General features: G+C 45.9%; 1 pseudogene; it reads right to left on the reverse strand.

Annotated features, from left to right (window-relative positions):
• LOC115315236 overlaps positions 1-27,002 on the reverse strand; it is a 117,197-nt pseudogene that overhangs the window by 35,564 nt on the left and 54,631 nt on the right.

The following is a 27,002-nucleotide window of genomic DNA, read 5'->3' on the forward strand; positions in this document are numbered from 1 at the left end:
GAAAACGTGTCGTGGTTGCTGGGTGATATGAATTAGAAGGATGCAACAAGGAATAGAGTTTACTACACCTACAAGGAACACGGAAGTAAACCCGACTCAGTCATGCTGGTGAATGAATTGTACCATTTACACTATTATACAAAAACTACTACAATGAACTACTTTATCAATAAATACAAATCATGCAGCAATCTCTTTTAGTTGATTGCTGCTGAATAAAGTAAATTAAGAAAGCGTTGATAGTCAAAGGAAGTAGTTGTGCCTCCAAATCCATCTATCTTAAATGGGTTTGTCCAGAATATCTTTGCAAGACTAATATTTTGCGGCTCAATAACTGAAGCTGGATTAAGAGTATGTTGCCACTTAAAATAAGTTTTTACTGAATTGTGTTAGGTGACATACAAATTCCATTTCGCTTAAGGGAGCTGCAATATTTAACAGCATGTTTCCATTTGATAATCTTCAACTGTTCAGGGACACATGCAAAACATAATTCAAGTAAAACAGCGCAGAACGACAAAGGCTAGAAGGAAGGAACAAACAGGACGGGACAGGCGCTGTTTGTTCCTTCCTTCTAATGTTTGTCGTACTGCGTTGTTTTGCTGCATTATGTTTAGCCTACACCAAATTACCCAGCTTTCAACTTTGACACATGTCGAGGACGCTCCTGGTTGAAATTATTCCTCAGTATTCCGCTGGGTTTGCCAGATGCCCTTTGCTGGTTCGCCACATAAAACCCCCAAATTTGACTCTTGAAGGGTAAAAAGATGTTTTCTTTGTTATTTATGACGACACCATCTTCTTGTTACTTATAGAAATGTTAACACTCACCAATCTTTTGGTAAAACTAGTTATACTATATACAATGGGCCATTTCAAATACGAAGTACATTCACAAACCTGCAACATTCGGATTTAGAACTCCTCCTGAAACGCCTGTGATGTCCATCCTACAAAAAAAAAAAAAAATACTCGTAATTTACATTCTTGAACTCGTATACTCAAATTTGCGATGATATCCCCAGCCTTGTAAATGCCTTCCTTTTGAAGACTTTTGGTTCACACAACACGTTCTGCTACCAAATGGCTTTCAAATAAATCAAAGTATGTGTTCTGGACCATTTTTTGTGACTTGAAACTTAAACATGCAGTATGCTGGAGAAACAAAGGAGATCGATTAGCGTTTAACCGGCAGGAAAATAAATAATTTACATTAATACTATGAACTTATGACTCATAAGTAACCAAGAATTATTTCTGAGGCAGGTCATCGCAGATTCACAATTTCGACATCGAGCCATATCCTTGTCGGTTTACAGGACAAATATAATTTACGCATGTGCGATGAAGTGAGACTTCTGGCGCCACCTCTCTGTCACCGTTTAAACGTTACAAATACTGTAAGGTTTAATCGAGCTCTACAAGATACCCTCGCTTAGGACATCAACATTTTAACATTCTCATTGTCCAACAAGATGCCGGGTAGTCTCAAGCGCACATAAGCAGGGACGTTTTGATTGTTCGCCTGTCGTCATCAAATAATTTCTGGTAGTTCATTAGAAACTGTTAACAAAATGTGATGAACCACGAGAAAAGTCTGATCATCCATCAAACGTTTCTGACGATTTTTGCAATAAAGATAAATCTATTTTGATCGTAAAGAAGTGTATTCTATGGAAAATGACTCATTGAGTGGGTAGACCTAGGTAAGTAGGAGCGCCCTCTTTATTTCTTTAGGTTCAAGATATTTTAAAAGAACAATAAATAGAAAAACTGTGTTTGAAGCTGTTGAATAGGACACGCATACCACTCAAAGAAAACAAAATTCCACTACAAAATTTCTGTTTCTGTTTATGCATCAAGACGCAATTTTATGTGTAGGCTATGGCCCGCTCTAATTCCCGACCGTAGATAGGTGGCTCCGGCCATTGCTGCTGGCTTGGTGTGGCTGCTGGGCCGGCCACGTACGCAAGCATTGTGTTCCCCGTTGCGACGTCCGGTGCGTCTAGTATGGCGTCTGACGCCGCCTGCTAGTCGTGCGAGCAGACGCGCGACAGCCTCCGGCTTCATCTGCTATTCCACCATCGTCTATCACCGTTTGCAAGCGCTCAGAAGATGCTACGTTGAGGGTGGTGCTCTAGGGTTTCATTATGCACGAGCGTCTGTCGATGCGCCCAAAAAAGGCCGAAAAGAAATAAAACAAAAAAAAAATCAGGAAAGTAAATATTTAGGTCTCTAGCATTTTTGTTCACACTGTTTTGTTGTTCATGTTTACAAGCCAGGTGTACTGAAAAAAAGCTTGCAAGCTACAGGCCTTCCGAAGAAAGCACAATCTAAATGGTCGAGAGTGGTGAAAGTAAGAAGTCTAAGTCTGCAACAATCAATGACAGATTCGCGTGGAGATTTGCAGCACTCTTGACAGATCGCGGAAGTTCGGCTGAGGGAAAGAGAAAGATAGTGTGGTGAGCTGGGGCTTTAATCTGAACACTTGGCAAATTATCTAGCAAGAAATCCGGCGGCCGTCAATGGCTGCCGCCTCACTTGACCTCGACACCGGCCAATCACGGCGGTTGAACTCCTCGCCAACTTTGTGGCCAAATGTCCAGATCAGCGCCTCTGATCGGTTTGTTCTTTCAGAGCGTGTCCCTCTTAACGTTCTTTGTGTTCTTTGTTGCTTGCATGCGGGCAGGCTAGGCTGATTAACGTCACGATTTCAAGGTCAGTAGACAAGCTTTCTTGAACGCCTGCCTTCTTTTTGTGACGCGTGGGCTCGCTGGTGCTCGCTACACCATCAGCCTATAGAGTGCCTTCATGCACACACGCGCTTTTGCTTGAGTGGAGACATCTCAAAAAATATTCCGCCCAATCCTTTTTAATGGGCAAGCATTAACTGGGACCCATGGAGCGAGCCGACGTCATCAACCTTGAAGCCGCAGTAAACGGCGCCTTAAATCCTTTCTTCAAGTGAAGCCAGCTCCCAGCTATGAAACCACGCGAAAAGCCTAGCCAAACGGCACCTAGTTTTGCCGACCCCAAAGCAGCGGAGTAAAGCTGATGGATTTCGGCTTCACTCCCATTGGCTGATGCGCGTCGGCGGGGCTCCTATTGGCCGCTGCATGTCAGTTTTACGACCGCCACCCCATGGCGCTGCGTGTCCGTCAGCGCCCCGGTAACACAAAACGTCCAAGGTCAGACGAGCGTCGAGGAGAGGGCGCGCCCTGCCGTCGACGCAAATACGCTGCGGACGAAATAAGGGAGCGGAAGAACGACGTGCATGCTTTCGCATTGAAACTCATAAGTGCTTAGGTGTAGCTCAAGTATTTTTTAATACATTTTCAAGTGCGAGGAATCGGGTGCGCCTCAGCTCGAGTGCGTAGCCTTGGTTAATGCTCAGGAGCCATTTTACCGCATAAGTCATGCAATGAGCGCGCCAGCGAGTCCCGCACTGGCCCACTCACTGCAACAAAGGCTGTTCTCAGCCCCACCGTAAAGAAAAAGCAGTACAAAATAAGTGTACCATGACACCTTAATGTGAAAACGTATTGGTGGCATTCGATATTGTCGAACTAATTAAGCGGCCAAGTTTTTTTTATAAGCACTGGTTCGGCTGCTTTTTTGTATTTATTTACTTTTTTATTTATATGTTTATTAATGGTCACTGGCTATTACTCTTATGAAATTGAATGTCGAATTTCTGGTTCGATTTAGATGTGTCCCTAATGAGTCATTAGAACTTTACAAGAAACTCAACGCTTAGTATATTTTTAGCCACTTCACAACAGGAACTCCTTTCAAGTTACACATCAAAATTTATTTCGAAACTATTACGTAGCTTGCCATTAGAATGTTTTATGTGTAGATACACTACGTCTCTAAAGCCTCAAGGCTATTGGAAACTCGCAGACTATATTTAGCTGCTATACCGCGCGTGCAAAACGCAAACAAAAGTTTTTTTGTTTTTTTTTGCAGTTGTTAGTGTTAAATTGATGATACGCCTCTGGATGTAGTTGCTGTATTTCGATCTGTTGGTGGCGAAAGCCATCGTACGAGCGTGTTAAAAACGTTTATGGAGGCGCTATTCGGTGCTGGCCAAAACACGCGTGTCTTCTTTGGCCTCCCGATTGGCTCGTCGTGGTAAAAGGTTGCCAGCCAAATTTCCTTCAACGACGGCTGTTCACTTCGCTTGAATTTATCGTCGGGTTTTCTATCTGTGAACTGGCTTGCTATTGCGTTCATCCAGGCGCGGACGTTAACCGGCGTCCGCCCTGGAGAAAAATACAGCTTCGCCGAAGTCCCACAAGGGGCGCTGATCTGAGGGGCTTGGAATGGCTTGCACCATTCCAGAAGTTCGGGGGCAGTCCGGGTTAACGGAGAGGAGGGTTGTCGAAGCCAACAGAGTAATTAAGGGTATGAGTCGACAGCTTCGGTATGACGTAATGGAAGTAAACAGAGCAGTGTACAAGGCTGGCTCCCGACCTTTTGCAGATGGCATTCACTACAGTGAGGCCACGGGTTACAGGGTGGGGGATAGGATGGGCCGCACGGTGACTGCTTTTTTGGGGGGACCGAGGGCCCTGGGGGCACTGAAGTAATTGAAAGCCCAACGAAGTCAGGAGAGGCACCCAGGGTAAAAAAGAGAAGAAAACGTAAGAGCAGGTATAAAAAAACAGCACAATTAGACATTGGATATATTAACATGCAGGGTGGTAGAAATAGGTTAAAATGGGTAGAGGTAGAGGAGCAACTAAGAAAGGAGGATTTAATGGTGTATGAGTTTGTGGAAACACATCTCAGAGACATGGAGCAGCCACCTTGCAACCCTGACTATGTGTGGGAAGAATGCAACAGAAAGGAGGGAACGAGGAAGGGAAGTGGAATTGGAGCATTTATTAAGAAGAATATGAACTTTCAAAGGATCAGAAAGGAGTGCGCCGAACATTTGTGGCTGAAACAAAAAGTCGCTGGGGAATCAACAGTCCTCGGTGCTGTTTACTTATGGACAGGGACAGGTGCTAAAGAGGAAAACAGAAAAATGATTCATTGCATATCAAGAGACATTAGTGAACTAGGGGAAGGCTCCAAAATAATTATTATGGGAGACATGAATGCCCATATTGAGGGTCTGGATGGGTATACGGACTCAACTGGAAGCATATTTCTAGAACTGGTGGAAAAACATGACTTAGTTTTATGTAATACCAGTCAGAAGTGTGACGGGCACATAACTTGGGAAACTGGCAATCTGCATTCAACTATAGATTACGTACTCATGTCACACAAAATATATGGTAAGTTACAAGTAATGAAAATAGATCAAGAAGGTTCCAAAAGTCTTGGTAGTGATCACAAACGTATTAAGCTGAATTTTGCCAGAGAAGTAAATGCTGAAACTAGACAACATAGATCAAAGCAAACTTTCTGCAGCGACAAAGAGTTGGAAATAGTTGTTGAAAGAATAGAGGCAGCAGTTTCAGGGCAACGGTATACAGATTGGACCTATGAGAGCCTAACTAGGCTTTTTGCTCTAGAACTAGACAAAGTTAAGAGTAAACGAAAGGGGAAGCAAGGACATAGACCAAACAGCTGGTGGGACAAAGAAGTGAAGCAAGCGATAAAAAAACGTCAGGAAGCCTCTAGAGAACACAGGTATTCCAAGCGTAGTGGGGAGTCTGAAACGGAAGTAAAAAGAAAATGGGACAATTTTATAACATGTCGCCGAGAGGCATCCAGTTTGATCAATGCGAAAATTCAGAGAAACGGTGAGGAATGGATGAGTAATGTAAGTAAGAAAGGTAGAAACGCTGCCAAGAAGTTTTGGGAGCTCTTGAACTCACTCGGTGAAACAACGCAAGCTAGACAGAGGTTCATACTCTCGCATCAGGGAGATCAATTAGAGGGAGATGATGCGATACAGTATATAAGAGCAGTGATGGAGGAGAAATTTCGGGAACGGCTACATGTGGAAGATAGGAGAACCGAAGGAAGTTGCAGTCCAGTTTGTGACATCGCGGATTTTGGACAAAGAAAATGGGAAAAGGCGGAACGAGGAGTCCCTAGTGGCACGTCGACAGGCACAGATGGTATCCCTATCAAGCTGGTGAAGAATTTGGGTCCTAAATCTAAGGCAAAACTAGGGAGGTAGTGAGTACCATGATAACAAAAGGAAATATTCCAGATGAATGGAGGCTTAGTAGAATCAGTATGATATATAAAAGAAAGGGAGATAAGTCTGATATTAGGAATTATCGTGCTATAACCGTGACACCGGTTATTTACAGGTTGGTAATGCAGATTATAAAGAACAGACTGGAGGAATGGGTAGATTGCGAGGGCATACTGGGCGAGTTAGAGAACGGTTTTCGGAAACAAAGAAGGTTGGAGGACAATTTATTTTCTATAACACAGTGTATATAAATAGTTCAAAAACAAAACAGACAGCTCTGGCTGGCATTTCTGGATATCAAGGGTGCCTATGACAATGTGAACCAAAGGAACCTGTGGGACATACAGGAGAGCTTAAACCTAGATTAAGGACTAACAGCCCTATTAAGGAACATTTACAAAGATAATAAGGTGATTATAACATGGGAAGGAAAGGAGACGGGGGAAATAGAGGTAAGACGAGGCCTTAGGCAGGGGTGCCCATTATTGCCTTTGCTGTTTATGTTGTATCCGAGAGGATTGGAGGATAGACTAGAGAAGAGTGGGCTTGGATTCAACCTTTTGTACAGTAAACTAGGCCAAAAAATTTAGCAATCCTTACCGGGATTGATGTATGCGGGTGATATTGTACTAATGGCTAACAACAGGACAGAGTTTCAGGAATTAATGAGCATCTGTGGTAGGGAAGGAAAGGAATTAGGTTTAGAATTCAGTAGCGAAAGATCAGCAGTCATGATTTTTAACGAGGATGAAGTTGAGAGGCTGAAGATACAGAATGTTACAGTTGAGAGGGCTAGTAAATACAAGTATCTAGGAGTATGGATATGTGATGGTGCAGAATATCTCAGAGAGCATGGAAAGTGTATAATAGGTAAGGGCAACAGAAATGCAGCTGTAATGAAAAATAGAGCACTTTGGAATTACAACAGGTACGAGGTGGTGAGAGAGATTTGGAAAAGGGTCATGGTGCCTGGCTTGACTTTTGGAAACGCAGTGCTATGCATGAAATCCGAAGTGCATGCGAGACTAGAAATAAAACAGCGCGGAGTAGGTAGACTGGCTTTGGGGGCACATTGCAAAACGCCAAACCAGGGAGTACAAGGAGACATGGGATGGGCGTCATTTGAGAGCAGGGAAGCGGTAAGCAAGATAGAATTTGAGGATAGGTTGAAGCAAATGTATGGGGAGCAATTGGCACGAAAGGTTTTCAGCTATTTATACACGAGGAGTGTAGACACAAAGTGGAGACAGCGCACCAGGAAATTAAGAGGAAAGTTTTTGGGCTATAGCGAAGATACGGAAGAGCAAGTCTCAGTTAAGAAGAAAGTTAAGGCCACAGAAAGAGATTGGTGGCTAGAGGGAATGCAGACAAAGACGGCTCTGGAAAGCTATAGATTAAACAAAACAGTTATTGCCAAAGAAAGCATTTATGACAATTCTAGGGGAAGCTCATTGCTGTTTGAGGCGAGGACGGGTGTTCTGCGAACCAGAACATACAGAGTGAAGTACCAGGAAATTGACACAGTGTGCACTGCTTGTGGAGAGGAGGACGAGACGGCTGAGCACTTGATACTCTACTGTAAAGGGCTTCACCCTATGCCTACCGAAGACAACATAGATTTAATAAAGTCATTGGGTTTTAGAGACAGCGAAGGGAGAGTGGATTTCAAGACTGTAGAGATTACCAAGCAAAGATTAAGTGAATGGTGGCAGAAATCGAGAGAAAACTAGGTATTTTCTTATTCACTTATGGCAAGGGGGTTTCATAGCCTCACTTTCTTTGTACTGCGGAGTGAATATAGATTTCACATTTAAATATTCTAAGCTTAAATGGTAAAACAAAATGGCTAGGTGGCGTAAGCTACCGCCCGATCCAAAGGGCTCAGCCGTGTTCATCCATCCATCCATCCATCCATCCATGGTGATAGAGAGCTTGTACCACAGACAGCTTTTATCGGCTTTATCGGGGTCTCGTTGTTCATGGACCGCAGTTACGATGCAAGATGCGAGGAGGTGACGAAAGCATTGATCGTCAGCAAACGTCTCTGCCTTTCCTCTGGCTTTCCTCCTCGTCTCGAGAGAACGGAACGCATGAGCAGTTGCAAGTCGCGAACGATCGCCGCGGTTCTAAATGAACCCTCTCTCAAATCTAGGCTCATTACTCGGTAACGCTTCTGACGCGCTGTCTGATCGTCGGCCGAAATGTCCACGTTCACTTATCTTCCTTTGAGATCAGGAGGGGAGGCGGCACAGCCTTGCAACACCTCGTAGATAAGAGAACCTAAGTGCTGAATTTTCCTGCGTCACTAAAGAAGGCCATCGTAGGGTAGATTGGACACGACTACTGCGTCAGCGTTCGGCTACCAGTCGTGTCCAGTCAGGGAGAACACAACTCCTAGCCGAACTCTGGCGCCGCGTCAAACCTCTTCCCTGTGGTGGCCTTCCGTGTAGGGTCCTAGGAAAATTCAGAGCTAAAGCTTTCGTACCTTGGAGATCTTGAGACTTGACGCCTCCTCTCACCCATCTCTCCTTTCGGAATTTACCGTTTTGACCGCTTGGCTGGAGCAAAAGACGCAGTGGAAAACGCGCGCCATCTTGTCAATAAGAGTGGCACAAAGGGATGCGTAGGAAATGTGGTGAGGCTTCGATCGCCTTAATATGCTTGAATAAGTGACTTTTATCAGATGCTTGTTGCAGGAGCCAGCTCTGAGAGATGAAAGACTTTTGCTTCTTTTTCTGAGCTCGCTGCGCGAGCTTCATGATACGGGAGAAATAAAGACGAACAGTCCGAGCCAGAACGCCGTGGAGCTCGGACGTCTCTTCTACAAACTGGTGACCCGGAATTCGAAGGCCCTTCGTTCACTCGTACCACAACCGCAACCGGCATGCAGAACCTGGCGCAAGGCACTGCTACTACCAGCGACGGTGCGCCTCTTCGTTCCCCCGACGCGACCCTCACGGCCATCCAGCCCCCGCTTCCGCCCATTTGGGCGAAAAATCTGCGAGTCTGGACAACGCAAGTCGCGGCTCAGTTTCACCGCCACCGTATAACATCCCAGCTGTCTCGGTTCTAATGTGTCGTCGCCTCCCTCCCTCCGGCCGTCGCCGACGAGCTGGACGACATTCTGTCCCGGGCTCCACCTGACGACGCCTACGACCACCTGACGGGCGTCCTCCTCGAGCGGACCACAGCTTCGGAGCGCACAAGGATCCAGCAGCTGTTCACAGCCCAGGAGCTTGAAGACCGCCGCCCAACTCAACTTCTTCACCAGATGCGGCAGTTGCTCGGTCCCCAAGCCTTCGGCTCCCAGGACCCTATTCTGCGTGAGCTATTTCTCCAGAAACTTCCTCAAGGAATACGCATGATTCTGGCAGCTGCAGACGACCTGCCGATAGACCGTCTGGCGATGCTTGCGGACCGCACCGCTGAGTAGGCTTCACCGTCTATCGCGACAATCACACCGCACGAACCACCTGCCTGGGAAACAGCCATTAAAATACTCGAGGCGCGCATCGAGGCGCGCATGGGACAGCTATCCTGCGCTGTTGTCGCTGTGAGGCCGTCACACGAGACACCTACCCGACGAACGAGGCGAGATATGTCTCAAACCAATACCACCTAGAAGACAAGGCCTGCGCATGTCGTTTCGTTAGTAGATCCCCGACCCGCCCCAAGCGGCAAACAGTCCGAAGCTTGACGAGAGTAGGGGCCCCGCGGAGCGCAGGCGAAAAGTGATCGCAGCGCCGCTGGCGAGCTCGGAGCCTCCGCTAGCAGACGAATTCTCCGCAACGCGTTGGGTTTACGAAAAAATAGTCCGAGTGGAGGCGAGCTGGTGTAAGTTGAACTTGATTGTAAACCTGAGACTGGGGCAGAAAAGAGAACACGTCAGAAGGTATTGAGACGTTGCCTCCTCTATTTCTACCTTCTGTTGTGTTCTCTTTTCTGCCCCAGACTCAGGTTTACAATCATAGGCATTGGGTTTGCCTATTTCCGTGCGAGGTGACCAATGGTATCATCTCAATTGGTTGCAATGTAATCCTTCAAAGCAGTAAATTTGTTTGAAAAAACAAACTGACAACAAAATGGCGGATTGACGTCATGTGCAAACAACCTGAAGAAGCAAAAGGCAATTTCAAACCACGTACGTTATTGCGATGTCAGTATGCTCTGGAAGAAGTGGATTGTGCACATGCTAATCTGGCGCTATCACTAAAATTATTAAAAGCGAAGTTACAAGAAAAGTGGACTTCTCGCGCGTCCGAAAGAAAAAAAAAAACAAAAAAAAAAAACGAGGAGAACATCGTAGTGCAAATAAAGGTGATTTGGTCACGTTATATGGGGTGCTCAAACTCAGATTGTTAGCGCCGGGACCACTTCAATGATAAACGCCGGCACCCGTTGGACCGTCAGCAACTGCTTCCATTTTTCAGTCTAGGTTCTTTTTTTATTTTTGAGGAGACGCCACGCCGGTCGCGTTCTTCCTTCCTCCTGCTTCTATGTTTTCGTGTTGTTTTTATTTTTTACTTTTGATTACTTTTAACGTCTGAACCATCGCGTATTGTTTTGCCTTGTTTGGCTTAGTTTTTGCTCGCTTTCCTTCCCTTCGGCGCTCACTACCGCCAGTCCGCCTGCTACGCTGTGCCCGGACATTTTTAGGGCCGTCTGCAACTTAGTTGTTGTTTTTTTCCGCTGTCATCTGCGATAACCTCCTACTTTCGCCTTCGATCGAGTTTCTAATCCAAAATCTGCTTATGTGCTTTTTGGTATTTATTAAATATATTAAAAAGTGCAAGCTCGTTATACATTTATATTCGAATTTTATTTGTCTACGCCGGAACGTCTGCTATGGGTCATCGTTTGTTGATCAACCGGCCGCCTTCGGGCATACACCAGGGCATACTTGGAGATGGCATGCATGTCATGTGCTGCCTATCGCTGCAAAAAGAAGTTTTTGCGATGTGTTAGAAAATCCTTCTTCCGCTTCCCGAAGACCGAAAAAACGTGAGTAATTCAGTTGCTGCAGCATTCAAACTAAGCTGAAACAAACAACTGCAAAAAACAAAGTGAAGCTCCTTTTTTATGTTGCTGCTTTCCATTTTTTTTTCCATAAGCGCCGCAATGATAGATCTTGTTGAAGGAGGTTTTTGCTGGGTGATTTGTTTCTTTCTATCGTCTGCTAACTTTTTGTTTTATTCGCCGTTGTTTGCTACTTGTTCCCCATTTCTCTTTATTTTCGTCTGAGACGGACACCCCATCTTTCCTGCAAAGCTCGGAAGATCTTTGCACGGTTATATTTCTCGTTACTTTCTTGTTTTTGTTATACTACAAGGGCTGGTGCGCTTGCTCTGATAATCTGAACATGTTGTTTGCGCACGTTTTGATGATCACCTATTTAGCTAAAAAATTGTGACAACGCAGTCTGTAACGGATCAACAGTAACCTCTTACGACGTGGTTCGAGTGGCTAAACGCCTTTCTTCTGTGATCCTCTGAGTTGCGTTTGGGACCCCTAAATATACTGCTCTACCTTTGTTTATGCGCGCGTTGTTATTTGATTGTCGTTCGAGTTGCGATCAGTGGATCCCGCTTCGCAAGCGGACAGACCGTAATGAATTGTTTCAGCTGTTGGGGTACCGAAACAGGGCTCGTAAAGCGTCTGCTTACGTAGACTGCGAGTCCTCTAGACGGCGTTCGCCGCCGCTCCCATGGGTTTTCGGAGGAACTACGCCGAATTTACTGGCGGCCACAGCTGCGTGCGCGACTCCTTAGCGCGAGCTGATAACGAGCTACCACAGTTCATTCGCAACGCGCATCTGACATCAGCAAGGTAGCCGGTCTCAGCAATGTGAGCTCGTTCTGAGCACGACCACTGAAGCAGGCAATGGAGCAGGCGATGGAGCAGACCATGTACGATGGAGCTCATCCGGGCTACCTAGGGGGCGCTGAGGTGATCTACTAGTGATGACGTTTAGAGGAGGAAACGCGCAGGCCTTGTGTTCTAGGTGGTATTGCTCAAACCCGTTCATGCTTGCTACGCACCTTGCGGTCACCCGACAGTTCGCTGTGCTGCATACCCACAAGCGCTAAAAGCAGAACGCGCCACGCGCTGCTAAAACCATGTTCCTGGTCAGAAAACCCCACGGCCCGTCACCAACAGCGGCAAGTGACTACGGCCAACACCCGAGCCGCTTGTTGTACGTCATAGATAAGATCTCTGGCAGCGATTTTTGGTGGACACGGGGCCAAGTTTAGCGTCCTGCCAGCGTCACTACTTGACCGTCAGCAGGCACAGCACACCAGACCCCTACGAGCAGTCAACAGTTCTGCCATCGCCACCTAAGGCCAGAGATCTTTCACCATTGACATTGAACTGCGACGACTTACCCGCTAGGCCTTCATTGTTGCAGATCTTCGCGAGGCCATACTGGGAGCGGATTTCTTTGCAAACTTTGGCCTCGCCGTTAACATGCAGGGCAAAAGCCTCATGGATGCTACGACATAGTTCACCATTCATGGTATTCTGTCGTCATTTGAAGCTTCTCCGATGCGCCCTTTGTCGGCGTCTTCAAGATATGAAGCCATTCTCTTAGAATACCTTGCCATAACCCGACCGTGCAACACCAAGCACGGCGTGACCGATCACAACATTACAAACGACCCTCCAGTCTCTGCGAAACCTCGGCGACTCTTCGGCGAGCGACTTAACATCGCGCGCAGAGAATTCGAAGACATGCTGGAGCATGGTATTATCTGCCCCTTTTCCAGCAGTTGGGCGTCGCCTCTTCACATGATCTCCAAGAAAGATGCAAACGACTGGAGGTCATGCGGAGATTATGGAGCTTTGAATGCGTGCAAGGTACCTGACCGGTACTCCTTGCCGCACATTCACAATTTCTCCGTTGGCCTAGCTTGCACCAACATCTACAGCAAGGTAGACCTTATGAAGGCCTACCTACCAGACCCTAGGCGAGCCAGCGGATGTGCCCAAAACCACCATCAGAACTCCGTTCGGACATTTTGAGCTCGTTCGAATGCCCTTCGGCCTCCGAAACTCAGCGCAGACTTTCCAACACCTTATAAATGAAGTCACCAGAGGCCTTCACTTTATCTTCGCTTATGTTGATGAAATTCTCGTGGCCAGCTCCACTCCGGAAGAACACGAGCAACATCTGCGACTTTTGTTGGACTGGCTGCAACAGTACGGCCTTGTCATCAACGCGAAGAAGTGCATTTTCGGTGTCGATGTGCCGGATTTTCTAGGCCACCCCATAACATCGTCGGGTGTCCTACCACTCGAACAAAAAGTCTGGAGAATCCAGGAGTTTTCTCAACCTACCTCGCTTCGAAAGCTTCGCGAGTTTCTCGGTCTAGTAAATTTCCACCGTATATTTATTCCCCACTATGCCGAAATTCTACAGCCTATGACGGACTTGCTGAAGACAAAGAAAGCGCCATCATCTTCACTGATATGAACCGATGAAGTTGCATCACCTTTTTCCGCCGTGAAGGAAGCCTTGGTTAACGCAACCTTGCTAGTCCATCCACGAACTGACGCTGCTACAGGTGTAATGACCGATGCGTTCAGTACAGCTTCTCGACAGCAAGTGGAGGACATTAGGTTTCATCTCTCAGAAACTAAAACCTGCAGAAACGCGATATAGTACGTTCGGATGTGAACTCCTTGCATTCTGCCTTGCCTTAAGGCACTTCAGGTACATCCTAAGAGGTCACGAGTTTTGCTTCCTAAAGGACCACAACCCTTTGATTTACGCGTTTCATGGAAATCACACAGCCTACTGCTCCCGAGAAATCCGACAAGTCGCCTACATCTCAGATTTCACGGTAGATCTCCGTTTGTTTCCCCCGTCGAATTCCTCTTTGCGCTACCTGGATGAGTAGACTTCGAGCGCATCGCTGCAGCTCCACGAGACGACCTTGAACTGAATAACCACATTGAGACCCAAAAGAATAGGCACACACCCGAAAAAAATATTACGCTATAAAATATAAATATAATCCTTTCACCAAGCGGATCTGCCTCCCTCACTGCACCGGTACCATCCTCTGCGTTATGACCATGGGACATCGTCGACCTTTCGTCCTATCGGCACTTTGTCGGCAGGTCTTCGACCACCTCCACAACATCAGCCACCTGGGTATCCGAGCCACGCAGCGACTGGTGACAGCTCGCTATGTGTGGCCTACAATGAACGTGGGTGTACGAGGTTCGGCCAGGAGCTGCCTTCAATGTCAGGGCTCTAAGGTGAGCCGACACACCTTCACACCCTTGAGACCATTTCGTGCACCCCCGGCACGGTTCGACCATGTTCACCTCAAACTCGTGGGCCCCCTTCCATCATGCCGAGGCTTCATATATATCTTGACTTGCGTCGACCGCTACACCAGGTGGCCCGAAGCTACTCGTCCGGCCGACATCACTGCCGAGACAATCGCCAAAACCTTTATCGAGACCTGGATATCCCTCTTCGGATGTCCATCCACCGTCACTACGGACCAAGGACGACATTTTGCATGCTCGTTGTTTGCTGCCTTAGCCCAGCTCCTCGGCACGCACCACGTACGCACTAGCTCATACCACCAGCTAGCCAAAGGCATGGGGAGAAGGTTAAACCGACAGCTCAATGCAGCAATCACTGCACGAAATGGACGACTCAATTGGGTGGACCATCTCCCATTCGTCCTTCTCGGCATTCAATCTGCCTTCAGACAAGACCTGGAATGCACCTCGGCTGAATTAGTCTATGAATCACCACTCCGGTTCCCTGGAGAATTTTTTTTTACATTACCAAGAGCACTCCATCAGTTCCACAACAAGCGTACTTAAACGACTTGAGGTAGTTGATTCAAGGACTGCAGCCCACACAACCTCGGAGGCCCCGTTCTCAGAAGGTCATAGTGAGCCAAGATCTGAAAACTTCCACGCAGGTATTCGTCCGAAAAGAACTTCGGACGAATACCTGCGTGGTATTTGTCCGAACTTTTTTTTAGATATAACTGACTGTGTTTTGCGCCTTTTCGCCTGATTTAAAATATCGCGCGAAACAGCGCTATATGCTTCACTTCGCCATAATGACGCTTAGAGGAGTGACGTAGTCGTTTTATTCACGTCGTCAGTATCTCTGCAGCGCATGCTTGGTAGATTTGCCGACGACACATGTGAAGGTGCGACTGAAACAGTAATGTCACTCTTCTAAGCGTCATTGTGGGTAGGACTTGCCATGCTTTATTGGCCCTGAACCTTTAACTCGAAATAAGCGTCGAAAAAATCAATATAATGACTTTTCAAAAGCCAGTACATTTTCGCATGTTATTTCAAATGGTCTCGCCTATAATAGCAATGTTAGTTATTAAGGCAATTCAACATGCCGTAGATAAAAACCTGAAAGCTGTCGAGCAAGTTTTCTTGAATTAATTGATTAAAATATAAACATAACTATTAAATGAGTAAGGAGGTTATTGAATATTCATTCATAATCAAGTCAAAATGCGTGGAAAAACAGTTGTCATTGCCCTAGAATGGGACAATGTACTTCCTATACACTTGCTATATTTTGCAACAAAATTGACTACTTTCGCAAAGTTGTTATATATTAATCTGTCCTACGCCTTGTATTGTGTAAATATTATAATTCCCAATCCCAATAAACAATGGATTCAAAAGTTACCAAGGAAACGTAAAAAATGAGATTCTGTAATATATATATATATATTTGTGTGTGCCTTATATCCACGATCTGCTTCAAATTGTTAAATATATTAAGATGACGACATGATAATCTTACCCACTAACCAGGACCACAACGTCAGCTTCGCTGTTATTTTGCGTCTGTACAAGTTTCATCAGGGTCGTTTCAGCATTAAGGAATAATTTTTTATTGCCATTAGGCTGCATCGGATCACTATCATAGAGTGTATCACTGTAGAAGGTGCCCTGAAAGATAAAAATACATACGCATGTTTGGTATGAGTTTTAATCAGCATGTCTGAAATTGAGGAATGAAAATAGCATGTGCCAAATACATACATTGTCTTTTTCAACTTCCACCAGTAGAAACTTGACCTTCGGGGAAGTAACCTCTTGGTACCTGTGCGACATCTGGAGAGATTAGATCCTTGTAAGAAAATAAAGCTGGTCGCCGGTTTATAAAGCTGGTTTAGTCGAAAATAAAATCAATAATGTGAATTGAAGCAAGAACGTTCCTTGAAGAAACGGATGCTGGGCTTTTATCTCGAGTGTTTTAGCCTATGCGCTGTAGTTAGATCGTAATATGGTGGTTTTACAACGTGCTATTTTAGGAGCTGTTTTGAACCTGCTTGTTTGGTTTGCTTTACTATTTTCGTGTCTATTGTTAAGTCAGTGAAACAGTAAATATTTATTTGTTATATTGTTGTTAGTAAAATGCACTTTGGTACAAATAAATGGCATTGTTAGCGCTCCTTTACGTACCATATCATTGTTGTTAGGCCAAATAAGACACATGAAAGTTTGGAAGTATTTAATCTGGTGGCATGAAACTGTGCTCAGAAATTAAACTTCTAAATAAACTTTTGCAACAATATAAGTATTTCCAGGGAGTGAATAGAACGATTTGTTTGTTTTTATTAAAGTAATCAAGCTTACAATTGCATATATTTATGTCGACTCTGCAGCAATATTTCGGTTCGATTTGTAGCTGTCGTTTTTCAGGGTAAGGAGATACACACAGTCCTTCATTGTGTTCGACCATAAATATATACTTAGATCAAAAATGTAAAACTTCGTTGTAATATTCGCTTATTGGCTGGCGTTGAGTTTTACGCTTTTCGGTTGTAACATGCGTAGCCAAATAGGAAGTATACTGGGGTACTAAATTCCTGAATCATAATTTTGTTTACTTCATGTGGGCATTTAAATGCCTTATGTTTGGTTGGTAAGTGAGCTAATTACATCCTGGCAGTCTTCACGTGGGTTAAACATACTTCCGCTAAGCTTCGGTGGTTTTTGAGACAGGTTGAACTTGAGGTGGTGTAAATTGAGGTTGATGCAAAACTCGTTTGTAGAATTGAAGAGGATACTACCTAATGAGTACTGAAAGTATTAAAACAGTGAAAGTGCCCTCCAGTTGACCGGCTTCCAGCGAGGTCTTTCTACCCTCGATGGCGAATGGACGTCTCGTGTACCCCGAGCTTTGCCGTGCAGGCAACGAACGGCAAAACGTTCGAGTGGTGGTTGGAGGCATGAACTTTTGAAAGATACGTCTTGCAATTCCCATCCTATAGTAATGGTAGAATGATTTGCGTTGAAAAGAAAATGTTGTGTATGTAAAGATTGACAGCCATTGCCTAAGGCATGTCAAATTACAAATTCTGACCTATTATGCAGGCACCATTCAAATTAACCAAAACAAAACACTTTATTCACCACCTGAGTCAATAATGCATAGTGTTTTACATAGACAGGTGCCACGATGTACGACATAGTGAATCTAGTAGTGAAATATGTTAAGTCTAGATTTTCCGATCATATGGAACAGTAGACATTCCGATTCCCTATCTGTGTTATATGACAGTACTCAGGAGCACCTATGATCGTGTTCGTGCTGAGCTTATGCAATTTGAATGCGTCATCAAGGTAAAAACCACGCAGGAGGTCAAAGAAGAGGAATAATTGCAAGATATGCGTTTCCTTCTTCTGACTGAACATCATTATTTTGAGTATTTTAACTATACAAAATTTACACTCATCACCTTGGGTGTTTTCGTGAATAAAATTATTTATACTCGGTAATGCTACATTACGCTATGAATTCTTAGAGATATCATATTTCGAACTGAATTAGCAAGGTAAATATCTCTTACCATAGTTATGATGAGAAGAAGGTATTTTATTAAGTCTTCCAAAGTTTTGAAATGCTTGTGGTGATGTTTGTCAACAACAAGTTTTACTTCAACCTCAAAAACGGCGGGAATAGTTACAGGTTTTGGAGTTGCTGAAAGCGTTAAAGTAAAAATAGATTCCATGAAAAACGGTTTCTAATGAGTGGAACAAGCAGAAATTCGCAGTTTGATTAGTGTTTGGGAAAAAATAATTAACTAAATATTACCCACATACAGGGCTGAGCAGTATCACGATAAAAATTTATCGTGATAGTATTTTAGAAATACTTTCGAGTATCTGTCTCTCTTTATTGAGATGCATTTGACAAATTTATTTGTATCTCAGTAGTGAAATACATTTACAATGTATTTCACGCGATACTTTACTCTCGCGATACTTTACAAGTCTTAGGTATCTGGTTATATTTGTTTCATTGTTTACGGTAAATTTCAAAGCTAAAAGATCTGTTTCGTGCAAGATTATTAAGAATTTATAATATAAACCCGCGCTGCAACATTATCCATCACAATAATCTACATTAAAAAAGTGGTTTAAAGAAGGCTATTTGCAAGAGTAACAAAATAAGGTTTTCTCACAAAGCCCTCCACTCTTTCCAATTTACCGGAGCGAACGCTGTAAAGAAATTGAGTGAAGAAAACGTACGGCTCTGTTATCAAATCTACGCACACTATGGGTGACTCAGAAGCAGATAAGGCAATTGTTTGAGATGCGCCCTCACGGCAAGAGAGGGTTTTTTTTTTTTTTTTTCGTCAGACGCCTTCCGTCAAGCATGGCATGCAGCCTTTACCGTTCAGTAACTACGTGGTTCAGCAGGGGTGATATGCTTTACCGGCATGAATGGTAAATAAAAAGTTCGAGGTAAGTTGATGTTTATAAAATTAAAAGAAAAAAAAAAAGACGCCGAACCACAAGGTACATATTTCAATCACCACGAACTACAACCTCCGTACGTAGCACCGTTCGGGAACCATTGTATACCTATAGGTATTTGCATCTGTATTTCGGAATACTTTTTTAACGTTTTTCCAGAAGTAACTAAAATATATCTCGTTATATAAAAGACAAATGTACCTCAGTATCTGGATTTCGGGGCTTAACGCATATATATTTAAGTACTTGCATTCCCGAATAATGTTTAGACCATATCTGCCTAGCCCTGCCATTATATTATTGGTGGATAATTTCGTGTGAATAAAATAGTGATTAAAGTTGAGCTCACTCTAATATCTTGCAACAAAAAAACGTAATATATATATATACATGTATATATATATATATATCTATATGTACATGTATATATACATATATATATATATATATATATATATATATATATATATATATATATATATATATATATATATATAGTTTCATGTACGCTCATGGAAAAATATTCGACTTTTCATTTATCGTGCTTCTGGGTTACCACGTTCGCGGCAAATTTTCTATTTGATTAAACTTTTCTATAATTATTGTAAAAACAATATCGCTTTATATCCACTTCAAATTACTAGTTATCGCCTTTCACTATTAATGACTCAGTCATATTTCTCAGAGGTTTCCGATAAGGGGAATTTCACCCTAGTGGGGTCGGTCGAAATCCTTACTTGAGCATGTACGCAGCGAAGTGTAAAGTCATATTAGTGCTTTTTAAACCGAAGCGCTTTCGGTGCACTTCTTACGAACAAAATTGTTTTGGACCTATTTTTTCGCATAAATTGTACCAAACATTATTCAATGCATTTGTGATGCTTAGATCAGCCGCCAGATATTGTCCTGATGGACTATGTACCAGGCGGCAGTCAGTAACAATGGGACATCGACCCAGTTACGCACGCACATGTGAGGCTTGCGTAAAGCTTAGTGCTATAACATGTGCTCGCCTTTAAAATACCTTAGGGCGTCTCTGGATTATAGGGCCGTTATAACGGACACGAACTAACAAACAGTGATCGGTTGATCGGGTTTGTTATCTGTGGGCGACAGTTGACTGAAGGCGTGTGAGTATATCAACAACCATTGGCTGCGTCTTCAGCACGGGCCATCTTCTGGAAGGCTGAGTCTATGACGCGGAGGAGATACGCTCTGCAGAACTAAATAAACAAATTATTGCACGCGCCTTTATGGCTCCTTTGATTAGCCTCGCTCAAAGGGTGTTATACAGGGTGTTTCACGAAAAGTGAACAAATTCGATATTGCGTTAACTGCGCGTCGCAACAAAAAAAAGGTTGTGTCGAGCTGGTCCCCGGGCCAGTGGCCTATAGACTACTTCCATAAAGCCCTGCATGCAACACGGCGCGCGTTGCACTCTGGGAACTAGTTGGCCAGGGAGGAGAGGGGCAGGGTTTTGGTTTCGATTGACACGTGACACGTCGTCGCTTTTCGGTCCCGAGAGCGTCATTTGTGGTCTCTTAACTAACCTAAATGGCCAGACCTCAAAGCTTTAGCACAAGCCCGAAACGTATAGCTTGTCTTAACACAAGCTTGTTGTATTTTTGTACTTGAGCCTTTCTGCTAGCGTTTCGAGGTATGTGGACCAGCCAGTGCTGGGAATGTCGACGCTGCGAAGCTCGGGGATCTTGCTTGTGTACGAATTAACAAGCTGCAGCAACCAATAAGTATGCATACATCGAGCTCGCGCCTTTACATTAGTGTTGTTGATCAAGAAGTTTGTTTGTTTCGTGCGTCCATAGACGAAATAATATTTTTTGCAATTACTGTTTTCTTAATACGCCTGAGTACGTGAGGTAAAACTCGAAGTCGCCATTGAAAAGCTCACTTCTTATATCTTATCTGTACTGACCCGCAGCACTGCACGAAACGAAGTCCCCACCCACTTGCATTTTATTAATATTCAATATCGCGTATTCGCATAACGTTATCCTGCCAATCGTATAGGCAAATTCGGACATACAAACCGTTTTAAGAAAGCAAAAGTCGAGCACTTGTGCGAAAAACGCCGCACCGTTCGCCTGAAGTACGCCGGACGGGTGTGAACCCCTATGCGGTGCGCCAAACGAACGAAATTATTCAAAGTGCATTTGACGGTTGCTAATGGCCATAATATTTGTTATGTGTTTGCTTTCTTCCTGCCTGAGTATGCCGAGATAATTTCAGACACACCGTTCAGGCAGAGATCTTGGGCGTCAATAAAAGCTCGTCCAAAAAGGCTTAGCGAGAAGTAGGGACGTTTGTTAAGGCCTCCGTCGTAGCTAGCCGATCTCAGCGTTTACGAAAACTTAATCTTCTATCAGCATACAATTTGAGTGGGAGATACATGATGACACGAGGAAGACATCATAGTAACTTTGGTGCAGTAGTGAGGTCGAATTTATTGCGTTTCCTTAAAAGTTTATGCGTCAACGCTGGGCTCAACTTTGATACTCCTGTGAGGATGCGGCTTGCTTTTCGCCCAATGAAGTAACAAGAAGCGGACGTTTGGCAAACAAAATACGTGTAAGGCTCCAGGTGACCAAATTTCAGTTGTTGTTCACTGGTACTAGACTTGATTATTGAAATTGAACTCAAAGGTGAGGTGACTAAGCTACGTCTTACTACGTTTGCATACGCACTCATAATATCCGGTGTTTCCGGAACCAAAGAAAGTGCCCCGGTGTTCATTTTGTATCGCTCCAAAATGAGTGTAGTGAAAAGTGAGATAGTCGAAAACGCAAGCAGCGCGTCCGGTCGCGGCGCGATAGCATGAGATGGAGCTGCTCAGTCGAAACCGAAACTGAGTGGCCAACTAGTTCCCAGAGTGCACTGCGTCGTATTTCGCCGCGATGGGGCGCGTCGGTTTTGGAAGAAGTCCATTTAGAAATGAATATTAAAGTCCGTGATAATTAGGATGTTAATTAGTTTTGCGTAAGTAACTTTTTTAATATTATTTTTGCGTAAGTAACTTTTTTAATATTTTGTTTAAGGGCATGGTTTCAATTGTAAAATTGCTCATGCATTATCGAAAAACACTAAATCAATAAATTGCAGAATAATAGAAGGCGCCCGAAGCTTTTTACGACTTTCTGAAAAACCGCGCAAATTCGGCGGGTTTTTAAGCTTCGGTTTGATATTGGAGCTGATCTCGGCCCCGACAGCACCGCGCCCCGAGGAGAAATCTTGCAACTAACCAACCGCAACACAGCTGAGGCTGGTTGCACTATTTCTTCACGGGACGCGGTGCCGTCGGAGCCGAGGTGCGCTCCAACTGCAAACCGAAACTTAGAAACCCGTCGAATTTGCGCGCTTTTTCAGAAAGCCGTAAAATTGCTTTGCGTGCCTTCTATCATTCTGCAATTTAGTGATTTATTTTTTTATGATAATGCTGAGCAATTTTCTAACTGAAATTATGCCCTTAAACACAATGATAAAAAGTTAATTAGGCAAAAATAATTAACAATCCCGGATTTCAATAGTTTTCCTAAATAGGCCCCTGGCCCAGAACTAGAACGACACAAGCTTTTTTTTTTTTTGTTGCCACGCATAGTTTTCGGAATATCAAATTTGTCCACCTTTCGTGAAACAACTTGTATAACTTGCAAGAGCGCCCCAAGTCTGAAAACATTAGGTGGATAACAAAAAGTCTCACACTTATTATGCTCACTATTTTTTTTTATTGAACATTAGTCATGTCTGACAATTAGTCATATATTGAGCATTAGTCAAGCTCAGAGCATCACAATTTTCACGGTATTGTGCAGTACCAAAGTTGTCGCCCGGGTGGGAACCAAAACATCTTACACCAGATATTTAGAAGCGCCATGTGAAAGTTATGCGAAACGCGGCTTCGACGCAATAAAGCCAAAATAGATCATTTTCTTCCTCGCATCGTCAGTAAGCACGAAAGTAGAATCCACTATGCCCAGCTAGAGACGATGCGGGCAAGCAAAGAGTGGAGGTACACTTAGTCAGCAAAAGCAAAGTTCCGGGCAGTTTATATCCAGGGCAAGAATTATGCTTATGCTCCTCTGGGACCATAAAGATGCAATATTCGAACATTGCAATCCTCGCGGAATATAATTCGTTTATTTACATCTACATTGATGGTAGAGGTCGGAGGAAAAAGCTGTATAATAGAGCTTGACAGGGCCCTCGGCCCCCTACATAAGCACAACCGCAGAGGTACAGGATAACATGCCACTTCATGCGAGAGTACAAAAAGGGGGGATAATTTACGAGAACGACACACATATCAAAGAAGAATGAATAATCCTGGTCAAGAGCACGCAATATTGTATCCTACACGAGAAAAATTCAAAGTCTGTGATCAAGTCCAAATTCCGGAGTTTGCTTACTTTCGATGTGTTGCTGCAGTACGACAACGCGCGCCAGCTAATGGCACGTGACAGCGGAAAAATACAAATGGCCTACGTATTCAGTGCATTCGGCATTCACTATACTCGCTATACTGTCATGCTTCGCTGTTTGAGTGACTTTGAAGTATAAATATTTTTTTATTTGTATACTAGTAGGTTAAGTCAGAGCTTTCGAACAAAATTAAAACGTAACACGCAGAATCTACAATCAGTGGCTTCGTTAACTAGAAACGAACCCGCTTACTCAACCCGTCATAGCCAATACTGGAGGGTGGATATATTGCTGCGCGAAGGCTGAGAAAGCAACGCGCGGTCACGGTCCTCCAGAAAGTTCCCGTTTATTCATGTACCGCACGTAACTTCTATCATTTATCCCTGCTTTTGTTTTCTAGAAAGTGCGTGTTCATTCTCGCCCCGATCACGCGACGCTCAAACCGCTTTCGCCGAATCTTCGAGATAGCGGCGCACTCTAGATAAGAGGCCGCCCGCGACCTTGTCGAGTCAGTCTCGCCCTAGCGCTCGATTCTGCTGACACGCCGACTTCGACGCCCGCGACGCTCTGCTTTCTTCTGTTTCCTTCTTTATTTTTTTGGCACAAGTTCGCCACATTAAACGTTTATTTCTTTCTGTTTATTTCCTGTTTTTTTGTTTGGTCACCACCCGTGACATTTGGTGGAGGTGCGGGGTACCGCATGCCCCTGCCGCGTACCCCTCCGAGGGCCCACAGTACAAGTCCGACGCCTAGCCCCCGAAGAACCGACGAAAGCACTTCCGAGATCCGGTTCAGTCGTCGCACCCAAGGTCTACACCCGGAATTCGGACCTCTACCGCCCAAGACTAAGCAGCCAACGAGGCCAACGATGGACAGCCAGTCGTCCCAGAACCCGTCCACCGCCAGCGTCGTATACCTGCCCGTCGCACCCAAAACTCCGACGCCTTTCCACGGAGACACCCACGAGGACATCGAGGACTGGCTGCAACATTATGAACGTGTGGCCCGACATAACGGGTGGTCAGCTGAGCACTGCTTGCAGAACCTTTACTTCTGGAAGGTACTGCAAGGTACTGGCTGGAGAACCACGAGGCTTCTTTAACCTCGTGGGAGGTGTGCAAGCAAGAGCTAGTGAAGACGTTTACCAGCCAACACCGACGCGAGAGGGCCGAAGACATCCTTCGAACAAGGACCCAAGGTCTGAATGAAAGCATCACCAGCTTCGTTGAGGATGTTCTTCGCCTGAGCGCCCGCGCCGATCCTCAGGCTACAGAGGAGAAGAAGCTGCGACACCTGATGAGGGGTGTCAAAAGCGAGATATTAGGAGGTCTCATTCGCAATCCTCCGACAACTGTCGACGGGTTCGTCATGGAGGCGACGAATATGGAGCGTGCGCTACTAGCACGCGCCAGACACTACGAGCGGCACCCTGGCGTGACTACTCTGGCGACATCCGGATACGACCTTGGTACCGACCTCCCAGGCATCCGTGACATCATCCGTGAAGTCGTCCGGGAAGAAATCCGCAAGATGCTCCCCGCTACGGATCGCTCGTCCTCCCTGTCGCTCGCCGAGGTCGTCCGAGAGGAAGTCCACCGAGCCTTCCAACCTGAGATTCCGATCAAAACGACGACGCCAGAGGAGCCTACTTTGAGCTACGCCGCCATGGCCCGAAGATCGCCGCAAGCTAACTGCCAGACCACGGCGCCACCCCGACGAGACCCTCCGATGCCACAGTATCCTCGACGCCAGGAAGGACAAGTCCACGACGTTCGCCCGGAGCAACCCTCGTCGAGGAAGACCGACGTGTGGCGAACGGCCGACCGACGCCCGCTCTGCTACCACTGCGGGGAAGCCGACCATGTGTACCGCCGATGCCCATACCGACGACTCGGGCTGCGCGGATTCCACCCAAACGACCCGCGCCCCCGGTGTGGTGAACGCCCTCGGGAGATCGACGAGTACCTGCGACGACCCCAGTCCCCCGAGCCTGCGTCCCGCCGAGAGTTCCGGTCGCCATCGCCACGACGTCCAGCTTCGCCGATGCACCGACCCCGACGTGAAAGCCTCTCGCCCCTCGCTCCTCGCCGGGGAAACTAGGCGCGGCAACCCCTGGAGGTGGAGTTGCCGAAGACGACCGACGTAAAGAGCCTCCAAGAACGCCGGAGCGCTCCCACTCTCCCGACGCCACGCATCGCTACGACGCCCCTGCAACGGTGTCCAACAACCTAAACGTCGTCATCGACGGTCATTACGCATCAGCACTCGTGGACACCGGAGCAGACTACTCAGTCTTGAGTGGGAGGCTCTCCCGCCGCCTTCGAAAAGTCATGACGCCGTGGGAAGGACCCCAAATACGAACCGCCGGAGGACATCTCATCACACCAGTCGGGAGATGCACTGCTCGCGTCGAGATCCACGGTGAAACGTGCCCTGTCAAGTTCGTCGTTCTGCAAGACTGTTCGAGGGACGTTATCCTCGGAATGGACTTTCTCTGCGAGTATGGCGCCGTCATCGACCTCGGAACAAACCGGCTGACGCTACGAAAACCTGCTCCACCAGCGGAGGAACCCGAAGCGACGTCACCCACGGTCCGAGTCCTCGCAAACCACGTAAACCTACCACCGCGGTCGAGTGTTTTCGTACTTGTCGGGATCGATGAAGCTTCCTGTGGCGAAGTTCTTCTCGAGGGAAGCCTCCAATTGCTCCTGGGAAGAGGCATAGGCGTCGCAAGGGGAGTAGCCGAACTTCAGGATGGGCGGACTGTGGCCCTCGTGACGAACTTCCGAAACGAAACGCAACACCTCACGAAAGGTGCAGCCGTGGGCCACGTCGAGAAACACCGAAACCCCGCCGAAATCACTGCGATCACTGACGAATCCTTGCCGCCCCAGCAAGACAGTACGTCGCCAGCGCAGCTCGACATTGACCCTAAGCTTCCGGACCCTGAACGGCGTCAGCTGGTTAACCTCCTCGCCGAATACCGCGACTGCTTTGCGACGTCGTCGAAGGTGCGCCAGACAGCGGTTGCCAAGCACCGCATCGTTACTGAGCACGACGCGCGCCCTGTGCATCGATCGCCGTACAGAGTCTCCGCTAAGGAAAGGGAGGTGATCCATCAGCAAGTTCAAGAGATGCTGAATGACGACATAATCCAACCTTCAAGCAGTCCATGGGCCTCTCCAGTTGTGCTGGTTAAGAAGAAGGACGGAACTCTTCGGTTCTGCGTGGACTACCGGCAGCTCAACACGGTTACGAAGAAAGACGTCTACCCACTCCCCCGCATCGACGACACTCTAGACCGGCTGCGCCACTCTCGATACTTTTCATCGATGGACCTGAAGAGCGGCTACTGGCAAATCGAGGTCGACGAACGGGACCGAGAGAAGACAGCCTTCGTCATGCCGGACGAGTTCAAGGTGATGCCTTTCGGACTATGCACAGCGCCAGCAACTTTCCAGCGTGTCATGGACACCGTACTGGCAGGGCTGAAGTGGCAGAGTTGTCTCGTCTACCTTGACGACGTCGTAGTATTTTCAGCTGACTTCGACGAGCACTTGAGACGACTCCGAGCTGTTCTTCAAGCCATTCAGACCGCCGGACTCACACTCAAGCCGTCAAAGTGCCGGTTCGCCTA

The sequence above is a fragment of the Ixodes scapularis genome, unplaced genomic scaffold, assembly GCF_016920785.2.
Source record: "Ixodes scapularis isolate PalLabHiFi unplaced genomic scaffold, ASM1692078v2 PGA_scaffold4__175_contigs__length_147842914, whole genome shotgun sequence".
Lineage (NCBI taxonomy): Eukaryota > Metazoa > Arthropoda > Arachnida > Ixodida > Ixodidae > Ixodes > Ixodes scapularis.